At 41.6% G+C, this 17095-nt stretch overlaps 5 non-coding genes across 5 annotated transcripts; 2 read left to right on the forward strand and 3 right to left on the reverse strand.

The window, feature by feature from the left end:
• Window positions 1-3679: 3679 nt before the first annotated feature.
• trnat-cgu (transfer RNA threonine (anticodon CGU)) lies at window positions 3680-3751 on the reverse strand. Its single transcript has one exon. It is a non-coding gene; the product is annotated as a tRNA-Thr (tRNA).
• A 239-nt stretch (window positions 3752-3990) lies between these two features.
• On the reverse strand, window positions 3991-4062 carry trnat-cgu (transfer RNA threonine (anticodon CGU)). The gene has a single exon. It is a non-coding gene; the product is annotated as a tRNA-Thr (tRNA).
• Window positions 4063-5474: 1412 nt separating this feature from the next.
• trnat-cgu (transfer RNA threonine (anticodon CGU)) lies at window positions 5475-5546 on the forward strand. The gene has a single exon. It is a non-coding gene; the product is annotated as a tRNA-Thr (tRNA).
• A 230-nt stretch (window positions 5547-5776) lies between these two features.
• Window positions 5777-5848, forward strand: trnat-ugu (transfer RNA threonine (anticodon UGU)). Its single transcript has one exon. It is a non-coding gene; the product is annotated as a tRNA-Thr (tRNA).
• Window positions 5849-6485: 637 nt separating this feature from the next.
• trnak-uuu (transfer RNA lysine (anticodon UUU)) lies at window positions 6486-6557 on the reverse strand. Its single transcript has one exon. It is a non-coding gene; the product is annotated as a tRNA-Lys (tRNA).
• Window positions 6558-17095: the final 10538 nt, after the last annotated feature.

A 17095-nucleotide genomic window follows, 5' to 3' on the forward strand; every position in this document is an offset into this window, starting at 1 on the left:
CTGATGTTCGTTTGTAAAAACAGATGTTAGAACTAAACAACTATCATTTATACTTAATGTACTTTGGCTCTTTGGCTCCCTCTACAGTTGAAGGATGTAACACCAGTGAAAGCACATCTTTGTGTGAGCCCTGCACGTGCACAGCCACACACATGGTCAACTTTTCATGTTTAGGAGGCCAAAAGGACCCATCAGAAGGCCACAAAAATGTCAAGTGACTGTAAAGCAAAGCGTGTGGAGACCAGAGTCTGCTGCACCTGCCTCTGAGCCCCCGGCCTTGCTTCCTGTTTTATGTCGCAGAGTTTGTCTTCTTGTACCTTTTTTGTTGAGTTTTTACTGATTGCATCACCCGTATTTTCAGTGAGTCAGCACTTTACACACAAAAGGAGCATTCCCACTGTGGGAATGTTTTTTTCCCTCATTCGGACATTCAGGAACTAGGGACCACGGCCCTCAGCTCCCACGTTTCCCACGTTCACTTCCTGGTTTGGCTGGCTGTTTATCTGTGTTCACGCAAGAGCAAAACACACAGAGAGAACGGTACAGGGACCGAATGTGGATGCAGCATGATGATGAACCGCAGTAAAACTCCTCGGTGCAGGAACTTGAAGCGGTTAGCATTTGGCCTCGAGCCATAGCAAAGTGTGCGTTGGACAAAAGAAGCTCGGTTTGCGGTTTTGGATCAGATTTGAATCGTTATGAACAAACAGAAAGAACATTACACTGCTGTAACTGTCGACAGGTGTTACAGATGTGCATTTCTATCAGAAACGTTGACGTGGAACTCGGCATTCGCACCACGTAGTAATTGAATGTCTGTTTTTCCTGTAATTCCTCCGGTGAGCACAGCAGGACTCTGATTCGTTGGTACATCAGTTTATTCTCAGTCTTTGTGTTGAGATGAAAACAGAAAACAAGGTAACGTTGGGTCGCCTTGTTTTTTAATGTAATAATCAATCACATCTGACAGTGAGATTATTTATTTATTTATTTATTCAGCACAACTTCAGTGCAGCGGGATCTTGATAAATTAGCATCCAGTTCTGCTGACAGCGTGGATCTGTTGGTGCAGACAGAAACGGCCAATTAGATACTCAAATAATAATGAGAAAAAAAAAACACATTTTAGATGGAAAATTTGACCCAAAGTAGCAGCTGTTGTTTTGTTCTCACACAGCAAATCAAACATGGATAAAGAGCAGCAGGTGCATTGAGGAGCAGGATGAAAACATGAAAAAAGGGACGAGGACCTCCGACCGAGCCGTCAGGAAATACATCTGACAGGAAGTCAATACATAAAGCTCATAAATGTACACTTTGTTGACCTGAAAGATTAAAGATGTGTCTTTCATCTCCATGATGACACTTTAAGGAGCTGGAGAGAAGCTGCCTTGTTTTGGCATCTTCAAAAGGAAGATGACTGAACTGAGATTTAATGCTAACGTGCATAATGCTAACGTGTTTATTCTTATTGCTTCCTCCTTTGGGTAACTGTAGCATTTCCTCACACTGTTTCACTCTTTTACATAATTTGATCACTTTCCAACAACGATCTGATGGCTTTTTATGGCGCGACAGGATGTCATGGCTGCTCAAGAACGCGTTATTTTCAGCAGCTAGAGCCGTGCGCCGATGGTTTGTTGCAGCTGTTACATGGTCAGAATTCGGGCTAACTGAACTGTGACCGCAGCATCTTGATGAAAGCACAACCATAAGATGCTGCATTTTCAGGTTTTGTTAGCTGGCTGTTGAAGAACCTTAGCTGCCGAGCTAACTGCGAATGAGTTAGCGAGCCACTTCCTGGCCTCGGTATAGCCATTAATCCTGTCTTACTGCTTTCTGCTTCATCCTCCTGCATCATGTTTCAGTCGACTAGATGAATAAATTACACTCATTTCTGACAGAACACTGCAGGTCTGTCAGATTTGGTTATTATTGATAGGAATAAGAATAAAAAACACGTCGTAGTAGTTCCGTCAATAAAAGGCTCCAGTTTTGTGCAGCTGAGTGACGTTCAACAAGTGTTTTTAATAGGGCTGGGCGAGTTAACTCGCAATTATATAACGCTGATAAATATTTTATCGCGCATTAAGGCAGGTTAATTTTTTTTTTAATTATTTTTTGGGGCTTTTGTGCCTTTAATGGATAGGAAAGTTCAGAGAGACAGGAAGCAGGGGGGAGAGAGAGGGGGAACAACATGCAGCACAGTGCCGTCCGATGCAGGACTCGAACCGGGTTTTTATTTTGGCTTTTATTTTGTAAAAGTCTGTTGCTCACAGGCTTTTATTTTGTAAAAGTCTGCTGCTCTCAGGCTTTTATTTTGTAAAAGTCTGCTGCTGTCTGCTGTGGAACAGGAAAAGAAAGTAATCGGCGGATCCACCAAACATGGAGAAGGGTACGGAACTTTTACTCGGCCATTTTCATTTTAAAGTTCTTCCAGACGGCGGAGTCGACAGAACCAAAGTCATCTGTAAACTCTGCCAAGTTGAATTGTCTTCTCAGCGTAGTAGTTCCAGTCTAAAATATCACTTAAAGGCAAAACACACAACTGATAGCAGCAAGTCATTCAAGGAAACAGACAGTGGAGCGAGGCTTCTACATAAAAACTACAGAAAGATGCTGATGTTAAAAGTGTGTTTGCACAACAAATGTTATGGCACTTTCATTCATATGGCAGCACATTTAAAATAAAGCTAAATGCTAAAAGCTATACGCTACTTTTGGATTCTGCGTACAAATGCGATTAATCGCGATTAATCAGGGAAATCATGTGATTAATTAGATTAAACATTTTAATCGTTGCCCAGCCATACTTTTTAAGCTGTGTGTTGATGTGCTGTTTTAAAGGTTTGTTCGCTGCAGTTTGAGTTAAAGAGAGAGAGCATCATCACTTATCTCTTCTGTGAAAACAACTGACAGCTCTCGGCTGGCAGGCAGGACTGATGGGTAAAAAGGGAAATAAATGTCCCTGATTCCAGCTTCAGTTCTCTGACCTGTCGAAACGGCACAATAACATTTTACGTGGGTTAAATATATCTCGGTTGTTAAAGTCTGTCAGCCTCAGCACCTGAAGAGGAGGGAGACAAATCACCTTTTTTTAACTTCTTTAATCTGAGATGGTAATAAAATGTTTATGGATATAAGAGAAAAAAAAGATTCTCTAATTTCCGTATCATGATTTATGAAAAAAAAAGAACATAGATTCTTCTTCAAATCATTCGTCATCAGTATCCTTTGTGTAGGGTTCGGGGTGACAGGAGGCAGGAGCCAATCACAGGCCTCGCACAGACAAACGCGTGCAGCACATTGGCTGTGTTCAAAACCGCATACTACTCCTACTACTCCTACTAACTTTTTGAGTTAGTAAGCGAGTTTGAGTAAGCGAGAAGTTCCCGGATGCATACTAGATTCTCCGAAATGTTGGGTATGCATCATGAGGTTACTACTCATACTCAAACTACCCAAGATGCAACGTAACGTGACGTCGCCGATCGTCATTTCCTGTTAAAACGGCAGTTTCAAGCTAGCTACAACGAGGGTAGGTTCACTTCCTGTTTTCAAAACAAAAAAACATTCGGCCGCACCGGCCCTTTCACAGTTCAGTTTGAGACCCCTGGTGTAGAGACAGCATGCAGTGACATGTCACTGTTTCAGAATTGAAGCATCTTTGTAACTAGGTAGGCATAGATGGGGATTGAACCCATGATCTTTGGTTTACGAGACCAACGCCTTACCACTTGGCCACCATGCCCTGATTGTTATAACTATTATGTCTGTGAAATAACTTTAATGATATTTATAAAAAGTTTCTCACTATAAGATTCAGTCAAAGCATTAAGGATGTATGGGAAGTGATCCCATGACCTTTGGTTACAGGACCACCTTTTTAGATTCAGCTCCAATAACTAGATGTATGTGTAATGTTACACAGTATTCTGATTGATTTATACAAAAAAGTTCCGAACATATCAATGCGTCACTTTCAGAGAAAGGCACGGATGGGGTTTGAACCCATGATCTTTGGTTTACGAGACCAACGCCTTACCACTTGGCCACCATACCCTGGTTGTCATAACTATTATGTCTGTGAAATGAGTTTATGATATTTAGAAATAGTTTTGCACTATAAGATTCAGTCAAATGAATAGGGATGTATGGGAAGTGATCCCATGATCCATCCAAAGACCACAAACTGACCACCAGGGACGAGTTTTTATTCTTTCCTTGACCTTCGGTTATACTCGGAAATACTTTGATGCAGAGGGCTCATTACAGCCGTGCAGTTCACTGGATTTGATTTAACACAGCGTGAGAGAAGAAAAAACAATTTGCAGGAAGAGGCTGAGGAGGTGGAGGAGATAAATTTCAGAGCAAACAGAGTGAGATGAAGCAGCACGGGGCAGACAGGAGGTATGAAGACTGCCCTGGTTATGAAGTGGTGGGACAGACTCAGGTCAATAATGACCAGCCTTTGTCTGCCTGAACTAGCAAAGCGCTAAGAAGATATGTCTAAAATGGTCATATAGTTATACATCACCCCATCATCATCGAGTACATTTTAATGAATGAAATAACTCTCCAGGAACAGGAATGCTGCCATCGTTAATGTCTGTGTCGCTGCTCATTTTCATGCAAATCCTGCCACTGATCCACTGGGATTTACAATTCTGCCGACGTAATCCCAAAATAACCAACTCTGAGATAAACGAAAAGCCTGAAAAAGCACAAATACGGTGTTTTAAATCTCTGCTAAATTATTGCCCAGCAGTACGAGTCTGACACGACTCAGCTGATCAGCGGCAGGTAATGGATGCTCAGTGGGCAGAGATGGGACCAAGTCACACATGTGCAAGTCTCAAGCAATTTTTTCTTGGGCAAGTCAAGTCAAGTCACCTTATAATTACAATTTTACCTGCAGAATCTGATCTTAATAAAGTGAAAACACAAAGATATAAGTAACTGTCAGTAAACATCATTGGCCAATGTGTCCAACCTGTCCACCCCGTATCATATCAAGCTAACGTTAGCTAACTACCGGCTAGGCTAACAGGATAATATTAGCTAATTTGACAAGCAGTTACTGGTCAGAATGGATCTTCAGATGACGAACAAAGTTGGAAGTTGTCGTCTGTGCAGCCACTGTCCCACACTCAGAGCTGGATTTACAGCCGACCCGTGACGTCAAAATGGCGTTTCAGGCCTGGGGTTTTGCCTTGAAAAGACTGCGCAGCGTGTTGCCGTGCACCAGTCGATTTTTGTTACTGGGCTGTGCCGAGAACGACAGACCGGATGGACCGATGTGAGACCAGGCTCAGTCGCAAAATCGTGATGTCATCAACACCGCTCGCGCTCGCAGACGCGGCAACCATGCTAGAGGCTTTAGCGGTCAGTTATGCCCTCCACAGCAGTCTATGTCAAATAGGTATAATTTCTGTTAAAGGTGCAGTGAAACCATAAAACCAAATCACACACAGGGCATGGTGGCCAAGTGGTAAGGCGTTGGTCTCGTAAACCAAAGATCATGGGTTCAAACCCCATCCGTGCCTTTCTCTGAATGTAAAGCAATGATATGTCCTTAACTTTTTGTATAAATCAATCAGAATACTGCGTAACATTAGACATATATCTAGTTATTGGAGCTGAATCTAAAAAGGTGGTCCTGTAACCAAAGGTCATGGGATCACTTCCCATACATCCTTATTGGTTTGACTGAATCTTATAGTGCAAAACTATTTCAAAATATCATTAAAGTCATTTCACAGACTATGATAATAAGGGCATGGTGGCCAAGTGGTAAGGCGTTGGTCTTGTAAACCAAAGATCATGGGTTCAATCCCCATCCATGCCTAGCTAGTTATGAAAGGTCCTTCAATAATGAAGCAGTGATATATTACTAACATTGTTAACTCATCAATCAGAAGACTATGTAATCCCTGTCTTCAAGAAGCTCTTCAGAGAGCATCTCCCTCTATTCCTGCACGCTATCTCTACACCAGGGGTCTCAAACTGATCCGTGATGGCGCCGGTGTGGCTGCAGGTTTTTGTTCCAACCCTGCAGCAGCACAGCGGACTTGTTTCATTCAATCAACTGAACTGGTTAAGATCTTCAGTGCAGACAGTTCAGTTCCACGTCCCAAGAGCCAGCTTCAGTAGCTGAGGATCAGACCACCAAGGTCTCCGCCTTCGGCTGCCACCCAGCTCACATTGCACCCTTGGCCCCTCCCACGGGTGGTGAGCCTGTCGGGACCCACGTCATTACATTACATTAGATTAGATTACGGTCATTTAAAGATAAAAGCAGACGCTTTTATTCAAAGCGACTTACAATAAGTGAGTTCCACATCGGTAGGCAAAACAACTTAAGGTCACAGGAAATCACAAGAGCATTTCCTTCCAACTAACTGGATATATGTGCAATTTAACACAGTATTCTGATTGATTCACACACAATGTTAGGGACATATCACTGCTTCACCTTCAGATAAAGGTACAGATGGGATTTGAACCCATGATCTTTGGTTTAAAAGACCAACGCCTTACCACTTGGCCACCATGCCTGCCTTGGGCACAGAACCGGCCACCAGGCACTTGCGTCCGGGCAAAGGAACGTGTTTTCCAATCATTTCATTCATCATAGGGGGTTTTGTGAGCTGTTTTTTGTCTGGTCCCTCATCTAGGATCTGTTTGCCTTGGGTGACCCTACCAGGGGCTTAAAGCCCCGGGCAACATAGCTCCCAGACTCATTGGGGCACGTAAAACCCCCCCACCACGGTAAGGTGACAGCTCATGGGGGAGCACATGTAAGTCGCTTAGGATAGAAGCGTCTGCTGAATGCAGATACATAATAAACCAGTTAAGACCATCAGAAATATTGTAAGCTCCCATCTTCCACCAGTCTATACTGAAAATCTGAACTATGAAAAAACATCTTGTGATGAACAAGAATTCCCCAGCACTAAAATAATCATGATTGCTAAATACAGTGATGCACCACAGTTGTTGGAGCATGCAGAAGTTGTTTCCAACAGCGAATATTCGCTCCCTACTGAGGCCTCGTCAGAATCCCTCCCTGAGTCGCGCTCCGAGTGCTCCCTTCTGCAGGTAAAACTATGACTGGAGCAACAAAGTTTAATTGATGTACAGAATTAGAAATGTTTGCTGATTTGACTCGGATGGGATGCCTTGCTGAGCGAGGCATCGATGAAGGGGAAGGTTAGGATCGTCAGACGCTTGTGGCAGATGAGCCCAGATAACGAGGCGGGGACTTCCGATGAGGCCCACCGGGCATGAGATGGAGGTGGAGATGGGGAAGACGTGGGCTGCAGATAAGTCAGCCTGGAGGGAGACTGGCAGAGCGGGAGAGAGATTTAAAGAGCAGGAAACTGACTGATTGCCTCAAGAAAACAGCGTGCAGGAAGATCATTAAGCTACGGCGACATCAAATTAAGAATGAGGTGAGTTTTACAGCGTGGGAAAGTGGAAGTCAGGAAAGAAAAGGAGGATCCCAAACGCCAGGGAATAAGGTGAGAAGACAGAGATCTTTCTTAATAAACTTTTGCAAAAGCTACATTTCACACAGCTTATCATCAAAAGCCAAGTCATGTGCAGAGGTGGGCAGAGCAGCCAAAGGTTGTACTCAAGTAAAAGTACTGTTACTTCAGAATAATATGACTCAAGTAAAAGTAAAAAGTATTCATCCAAATAATTACTTGAGTAAGAGTAAAAAAGTGCTTGCTGAAAAAAACTACTCAAGTACTGAGTAACTGTTGAGTAACGTCTGATTTATTTGTTAACACAAGCATTCAATCAGACAGACAAAAATACTAAATAATCATCTTTAGGCAAATTAGAGTTCATCCAGTTGATAAAATAAATTAAAATGAATGAATTAATTACAAAATAGCTTTAATTAAAATAATCCAGGTAAATTCAAGTACTTCAATAAAGAATAAAAGAGACTTAGGAAATGTTTAAAACATGTGTAACCCATATGTAACCTAAAAAACAAACATTCACCTATCCATGGGGGGAAAAACGAGTTTAGGAAACTTAGCGCTACATGTTTCCTCAAGTTAGACGTTGAGTTTCTGCTGAAATGTGCGTTTGTTTTGGTTGCCACAGAAGACACATAATGTAGCTGCTGTTTCTCACTCTTTGTAAGGTAAACATGCTTTCAGTATGAGGCCTCGTCTGCGTCTTCATTTCCCACCGTTGGTTCTGACATTTTTCATCTGTTTCAGACAGTGGAGCGAGGCTTCTACATAAAAACTACAGAAAGATGCTGATGTTAAAAGTGTGTTTGCACAACAAATGTTATGGCACTTTCATTCATATGGCAGCACATTTAAAATAAACCTAAATGCTAAAAGCTATACACTACTTTTGGATTAATTTTTAGATTCTGTGTACAAATGCAATTAATCGTGATTAATCAGGGAAATCATGTGATTAATTAGATTAAACATTTGAATCGTTGCCCAGCCCTAGAACTTTTACATCAACAGTCAGGGATTAGGGTACTATGTAGATTCAATCCATATTCAAATAGGCCAGGCTGTCCTTAAACAACTGATGGATCATGTGTAATTGTGTATTTCAGGGCTGATATTTAACAAACACATTTACACATGAAGGCTGAGCGAGGCTGCTTTTCATCAGACTCTGCTTTTTATCACTTTCACCGTCAAGAGGCCACTTCAAATGTATAACATGATTGATGTATTATAAGAACTGTGACAGGATACAATACGGTCTGGTCCAAAGGAAGACTTATACTGTTTATTACATGAATGTATTCTCCTGATTATTTCCTTATACGTAAGAATGAGGTCAGTCTGATGACGTGTTTGACATCACATGCACACCCAGGGATTATTTGTTAACAGAACGGAATGACTGGAGAGCCACAGAAGGGCATAAATCTGTAAAACAACAAGAAAAAAAATCATGAAACATGCACAGATTTAGATATAATAAGACATATTGCATCACTTCCTGTTACCTTGTTTGTGGAACTTTTTGCTCCTCTTGGACTATTAAAAATCACTCAATTTCTTCCACATTTTTGCATCGTTAACTCTATTGGATACTTGTTCTGTTCTAACACTCACTCCTACAGATATTTAGTCTTTCTCACTTTTTAGCGGTGTGTCTGGCTCTCTAGCTTAGCATAAGCTACCAGTTCTCTCCCTCCGTCTCCTGCTTTCACCTGCTCTGTGTGTCAGATGTTTAGTTACTCCTCTGCCTCCTTTAGCGATAATGGTACATGTAATAAATCTATTCTTTTTGTAGTTTTGGAGGCGAGGTTATCTGAATTGGAGGCTCGGCTCTGCACCGTTGGATACCACCCGATAGCGAGCCAGGTCCCTTTAGCCGGTGCGGAGCCACCTAGCGTAGCTAACCCGCTAGCCGCCCTTTAGCAGAACCCAAACTGTCAGGAAGTAGTCCTAAAATCCAGCCCGTTGTTCACCATCGACCTGTCCACGCTTCAAATAGATTTTCCCCACTCAGCGACACACCCGCTGAGGACAAAACCCTGGTAATTGGCAGCTCTATAGTCAGAAACGTGGCATTAGAGGCACCAGCGGCCATAGTTAAATGCATTCCAGGAGCCAGAGCGGGCGACGTAGAATCCTATTTAAAACTGCCGGTTAAGGATAAACATAAATACGGTAAAATAGTTATTCACGTCGGTACATGTAACAAAAGCCTCGTTTCCACTGTCAGTCCGGTTCGGGTCGGGTCGCTTTGGGGTCAGCTTTGTGTTCCCACTGTACAAAGGGGACCCTCAGGGGTGGGCGGAGTGCGTGCCGAAGCGTAAATAGCATCCATAATTTACCTAACTTACCACACTTACTCTAGCACTAGTTACGCTCTTAGCTGTTTGGTTTTGAAAGGAAATGCACTTATGATTTCTTGTGACCTGAAGTTCTTTTACCTACCGATGTGGAACACACTTATTGTAAGTCGCTTTGGATAAAAGCGTCTGCAGAATGACCGTAGGCCTAATGTAATGTGAGAAGACTAGCAGCTAGCTAATACAACACTGCAAGCAGCTAGCTAACACAACAAAATGACCGTAATGTAATGTACTGTAATATAATAATTTCGAACCACCTCCAGTGTTTTCTGTCCTTGATCCGCCGGTAATCGCTCCGAAGCTTCTCCAGCTTCTTCAGCTTAATGCCACACCAGCTCGCGGTCCAGTTGAAATAAATCTCGGCCATTTTTGCGACAATCAGCTGGAAAACTTTTTGGTTTGGCACAGCGCCATCGAGCTCCCGCTGCACAGCCTCCTCACCAACACCGGAGAGCAGAGCCTGGAACCGGTCCGGTGTGCTCGGCAGAGATGTGCAAGTCTCAAGTAATATTTTCTTGGGCAAGTCAAGTCAAAGTCAAGTCACCTTATAATTACAATTTTACCTGCAGAATCTGATCTTAATAAAGTGAAAACACAAAGATATAAGTAACTGTCAGTAAACATCATTGGCCAATGTGTCCAACCTGTCCACCCCGTATCATATAAGCTAACGTTAGCTAACTACCGACTAGGCTAACAGGATAATATTAGCTTATTTGACGAGCACTTACTGGTCAGAATGGATCTTCAACTGACGAACAAAGTTGGAAGTTGTCGTCTGGCTGTCTGAGATGTTGATGCCGCATGTTTTGCACTGAGCTGTTCGTCTTTTGCCGTCAAAATGGTGATTATGAAAGCCGAAGACAACGACTCTCGGTCCCGCTGACATGTTGATGCATATCTGATATGAGTTTATTCTCTCCAATAAACACTAAGGTATGCAGAGAGGGCATGGCTGACTGACAGGGTAGGGATCCAATCATGACGCCATTCTCATTCTGCGCTCCTACCGGGTAATCCATGTTATTTTTTATTAATTTTATATTCAAACTGAAAACATGAACTGAATAACACTCAAGTCATTCAAGTCATCGTGTCTCAAGTCAAGTCAAGTGCCGAGTCTTTAACTTCCAAGTCCGAGTCGAGTCTCAAGTCTTTTCTTTTTTGTCAAGTCAAGTCACAAGTCATCAAAACAGCGACTCGAGTCGACTCGAGTCCAAGTCACAGCGACTCGAGTCCCCATCTCTGGTGCTCAGTACCCCAAGCAGAAGGGTTACAGACATGGTAACGGGTTCCATGGTAACGGGTTCCATGGGACTGGTACGCTGTGGTGGTAGGGGAAACACTGAAATATGCGAACCGTGCTGAACCGACCCGTACCGGACTACATAGTGGAAACGAGGCTAAACATTCAGTCAGAGTAAAACAAGTTACTTTAGTTGTTTTCTTGTTTTAGACGGCGGTGTCCTGTGCTGTTGTATTTATCCACCATCACGCTCATATGTGGATATTAACCGAGTGGATATGGACCATTAATGTGTGCGTTTATGTCCCGTTCAGTACTTATTTTAGCCGAGCGTGTTTTTTAATGATCTCTAATCGCAAGAAAAGTAGCTCATTAAAAGGAGATCAGACACTGGCTAAATATGAAATAAATGTACTGTACGCATATACACAAGCACGGATCACAGCGGGAGATCGAGCTCCTCAGAAGGAGCACAATGAGCTCTAATGGATTCAACTGGCCTCCCCTTACAGGCATAAGAGGGATTATGTAGTGTGTGAGAGACAGCTGGAGGACAGAGAAGGGACGGAGACGTTGGCTTTGATCCTAAAGAAACACACAAAGCCACAAACAACACCGAATATTCATGAGCAGACATTTTCCGTACAGGTTAAAGTACACGACAGCATATACGTCAACAGTGGGACCCAAAGGGATGAAATGTATGTTTGAAGGCTTTCTCTCTGTAACAAGATGACATGTTGGGATAATAGCTGCCTTCACTGGAAAAAAAATTAAAGTCTTACCAAGTATATTTGTCTCATTTCTAGTCAAAATATCTCATTACACTTAATATAAGACACAACTGCCTAACAAGCACCATTTCAGCCAGATATAGGGACTTGTTTGAAGATTGTCTTCAAACAAGTCCCTATATCTGGCTGAAATAGTCTGAAACATCTGGAATATCTTGTTAAATGTCTTGAAAACAAATTGTTTTGAGTCGGATTTCATATGAAACAAGCTTTTTTTGACATTTGAAGAGGTTTTTAAGCTAATTTCAAGATCACTTTTATCTCAAAAGTCCTAAATATCACATTTTATTTAAAAAAATCTTGACAAGCCGATTTTCACTACTTCCATTGGCAGATTTATTTGCTTATTTCAAGCAAAAACGTCTTTTATTTGTTGTTTTTCTTACCTATTTTTGGAGGGGCATTTTTTCCAGTGTTCAAAGTGTAGATGAATTCAGATCGTTCAGTCCTATTCTGGGCATCGCTGCGGTGTTTGTTCAGTGTGTCTCAGACCTCAAACAGTCTGATATTTCACTTTACAGAGTGGTTTAAGGCCAAGAAGCAGAAAAATCAAGGAGAAAATAAGTAAATAAAATCCTAACAACTGATTCACTGGATTATCAAGACTTTGTAAAGACGAGGAACATTAAACCCTGCTGTTTGATGAGGGAGTGTTTCTGAGCATGCAGTCTCTGCATAAACCTCTGAATAATGCTTTTTACCAACACGTGCACGCTCCTGAATCAAAGATCATGCACTGAACTTTCATGTGCAAACTCAATTTCAGATAGAATAATCAAAAAGGAAACCATAACAGTTTCCCCTGCAGATGAAGCAGTCTGTGCACCGACTTATTTGGCAAATAAACATGCTTTAGGCGATCAAATATGACGCGTTTGATCGATGTTGATGTGCACTTATCAAAGGAATACCGAGTGCTGCACGTCAACATTTTCAGCTCCATGGAAACTCGAAGATGAGCTTCCTCACAGGTCTGATTACAGACGCAAAAACCTAAACGGACGCGAGGAACAGGGGACAACCCCAAAAGCATAATAAGGCCTGTTGAGTCGAGCAAATAATCCTCATCAGGAAGAAAAGAGAATTGCGATGTATGAACATTAGGGCTGGGCACCGATTAAAATTTTTAATCTTATAAATCACATGATTTCCCTGATTAATCACGATTAAACGCATTTACGCAAAATCCAAAAATTAATTCAAAAGTAGTCATCTTCATTAGCTAAGCTGTAAGCGCTAGCTGCTGCTAAAGGAGAAAATGACTCAATAAATAAACCATGAGGAGTTATTTCTCAGATACCTCCATTTCCCTGCTATTGTCTCTTGTTTATATTGTGTTTGTCTTCTTTAGTCATTGGTTTAAAATGGGTTTTATTCGGCTTGCATTCTGCAATCATTTCTCAGTCCTTTGTTCTGTGTTCTTGGTAAAGCTTACTTTAGCCACGCATTCAGGCCTGATATCAGATTTTATCATCCCTCACAGTATCCTCAGCTGAGCTCCACTTCCACACCTGTCTCAGACTCAGTCAACCACAGCTGCAGACACTTCCTCATTAGTTCCTCCCCCGGTATATAGACTCCTTTGTTCAGCTCGGTCTTTGTCTGATCTTCGCTGTTCCAACTGTCTTTGACAGTCGTTCACGCCGAGGCCTCGTCCAGCTTCTCTCTGGTCTCTGGGAGGAAAAAAAGAATTTAGTTTCATAATTACATTTGATTAGGAAATATGTCAGGAAAGCAGAAGTACACGCCTCCAATGGATATTTTTTAATTACTCACTTGGGCTGGGTCCCCTTATTCCCTCATTATTTTCATGCAGTGATCGAACTCTCCTCAGCAGGAATGTTGTTGTTGTTGTTTTACTCCAATTCTTCAGCACACAACACTTCACCTTGGATTAAAGGAAAAGACAGACATAAAGTGTGTTTATTATTAGGAGAGATCAGATCCCACACAGGGAACAACTCTCTCTTTCTCACAGGCTCCATCAGAATAAGCAGCAGTGTCACAAAATGCCAAACTACATACTACATACTGCATACTCATCGATCAGACAGTATGCAGAGCGTTTACCCACAATGCATTTCGCTCCTGCCCGAGCCGAAATCAGCCGGCCTGAAGCTGATTTCCCTTAAGCTCTAAACTCTGTAAACTTTAGCAACATTTGAAACATTTTCAGGTGAGAAAGTAGTCGTTTAGATCCCCAACGTGTTGAAAACCTGACAAAATACCGGCTGTTTACAATTTTGTTCCCACGAATTCGGCGCTACTAAAGCTAGCTGCAGTGAGCAACGCACTTCCGGTTATTTTCACAAAATAAAATACCCGTTGCCTTTTATCATAGGGAAAGCCATTACCATACAATTGGTGCTTTTGTTTTGAAAACAGGAAGTGAACCTACCCTCGTTGTAGCTAGCTTGAAACGAGGCTCTGCCTCCCAAACCGGCAGCTGGTTCCACAGAGAGGGGCCTGATAACTGAAGGCTCTGCCTCCCAAACTGGCAGCTGGTTCCACAGAGAGGGGCCTGATAACTGAAGGCTCTGCCTCCCAAACTGGCAGCTGGTTCCACAGAGAGGGGCCTGATAACTGAAGGCTCTGCCTCCCAAACTGGCAGCCGGTTCCACAGAGAGGGGCCTGATAACTGAAGGCTCTGCCTCCCAAACTGGCAGCTGGTTCCACAGAGAGGGGCCTGATAACCGAAGGCTCTAACCCAGATTCTTGAATGTTCTTACAGTCAACAGTTGAGTTGCAGAACTTTTTGTTTTGTTGCGTAACACGTTGACTCGGGTGCTTTTCAGTCGTTTTGACAGGAAATGACGATCGGCGACGTCACGTTCCGTTGCATCTTGGGTAGTTTGAGTATGAGTAGTAACCTCATGATGCATACCCAACATTTCAGAGAATCTAGTATGCATCCGGGAACTTCTCGCTTACTCAAACTCACATACTAACTCAAACAGTTAGAAGGAGTAGTAGGAGAAGTATGCAGTTTGGAACACAGCTTCTGTTTACAATAAAATGTAAAAACATCAAAGACGGGAAGCAGCACGAGAGCAGAGACGGGCAGAAAATGAATAAAGTTATAGTCTGAGGGGCATGTGTGTGCACGTGTGTGTGCACGTGTGTGTGTGCAGAGCTCTAAGTGTACATGCATGTTTGAGTTCGATCCAGGATTTAACATTTCCATCATTTTATTCCTCTCCCTGAAAAGGAAGATTGACCAAAGGTTGTTCCACGTTTTTCTTTTTTTTTTTTTTTAATACATCAAAAAATATCTCTGTCTGTGAAACTGAAGGAAAGAAAACTTCCTGTTGGACACGGCGAGTTTTTTTTTGTTTCTGTTATGGCAGTGAAAGTTTTCCACAAGGAAAGAATGCAAGTCACTAATGCACCCACTAAGTGACCACAAGAGAGTGAATAAAGCGAGCAGATCACTAATTTAAGGAGACATCATCCACTGAAACTTCTGAGTGCTTCTCTGCTCTGAGTGTCCTCTTTCACTTATTCAGGACCACGCTGCATTAACGAGCACACTCGGGCGCGTACTGTTACACTTCGCTGAGTCCGGCATGTTCGGATATTAATGCAACATGAGTTGCATTTGTGATATTATTGCACGGCCCAGGTTTTTGTTCAGTGGGAGTGGAGCACAGAGAGTGGAGCACCGCGGGGCCCAAAGATCCGACGTAACTCAGAGGAAAGGTCGGACGGGGAGACTTTCTGTTGCTTTTTTAAATAGAACTGTGGCCCTTTGCTAAAACAATTGATTTATTTTGAGAACTCATAGTTCATAAAAGTTCACCATGTATTGAAGTGGGTAAAAATGCATAAATATGGTTAAAATGCAGAACAAGTTAAAAATGCCAAAGAAGTGATCTGTTAAAATACAAGTTCTGGCATTTAATTTCATAGGCTGTGTTTGAAACTACTACATACTACATACTACATACTTCCATACTGCATACTACATACTACATACTACATACTTCCATACTGCATACTACATACTACATGCTTCCATACTGCATACTACATACTACATACTACATACTTCCATACTGCATACTACATACTACATGCTTCCATACTGCATACTACATACTACATACTTCCATACTACATACTACATACTACATACTACATACTTCCATACTACATACTACATACTACATACTTCCATACTACATACTACATACTTCTATACTTCCATACTACATACTACATACTTCCATACTACATACTACATACTTCCATACTTCCATACTTCCATACTACATACTACATACTACATACTACATACTACATACTTCCATACTACATACTACACACTACATACTACATACTACATGCTTCCATACTACATACTACATACTACATACTACATACTTCCATACTACATACTACATACTACATACTACATACTTCCATACTACATACTACATACTACATACTACATACTACATACTACATACTTCCATACTACATACTACATACTACATACTTCCATACTTCCATACTACATACTACATACTTCCATACTACATACTACATACTTCCATACTTCCATACTTCCATACTACATACTACATACTTCCATACTTCCATACTTCCATACTACATACTACATACTACATACTACATACTACATACTTCCATACTACATACTACATACTACATACTACATACTACATACTTCCATACTTCCATACTACATACTACATACTACATACTACATACTACATACTTCCATACTACATACTACATACTACCATACTACATACTACATACTTCCATACTTCCATACTACATACTACATACTACATACTACATACTACATACTTCCATACTACATACTACATACTACCATACTACTTACTACATACTTCCATACTGCATACTACATACTGCATACTATATACTGCATACTACATACTACATACTACATACTACATACTTCCATACTTCCATACTACATACTACATACTACATACTACATACTACAAACTTCCATACTACATACTAGATACTACCATACTACTTACTACATACTTCCATACTGCATACTACATACTGCATACTATATACTGCATACTACTAACTACATACTACATACTACATACTACATACTACATACTTCCATACTTCCATACTACATACTACATACTACATACTACATACTACATACTTCCATACTACATA

The sequence above is a fragment of the Odontesthes bonariensis genome, chromosome 1, assembly GCF_027942865.1.
Source record: "Odontesthes bonariensis isolate fOdoBon6 chromosome 1, fOdoBon6.hap1, whole genome shotgun sequence".
In the NCBI taxonomy this organism is placed as follows: Eukaryota; Metazoa; Chordata; class Actinopteri; order Atheriniformes; family Atherinopsidae; genus Odontesthes; species Odontesthes bonariensis.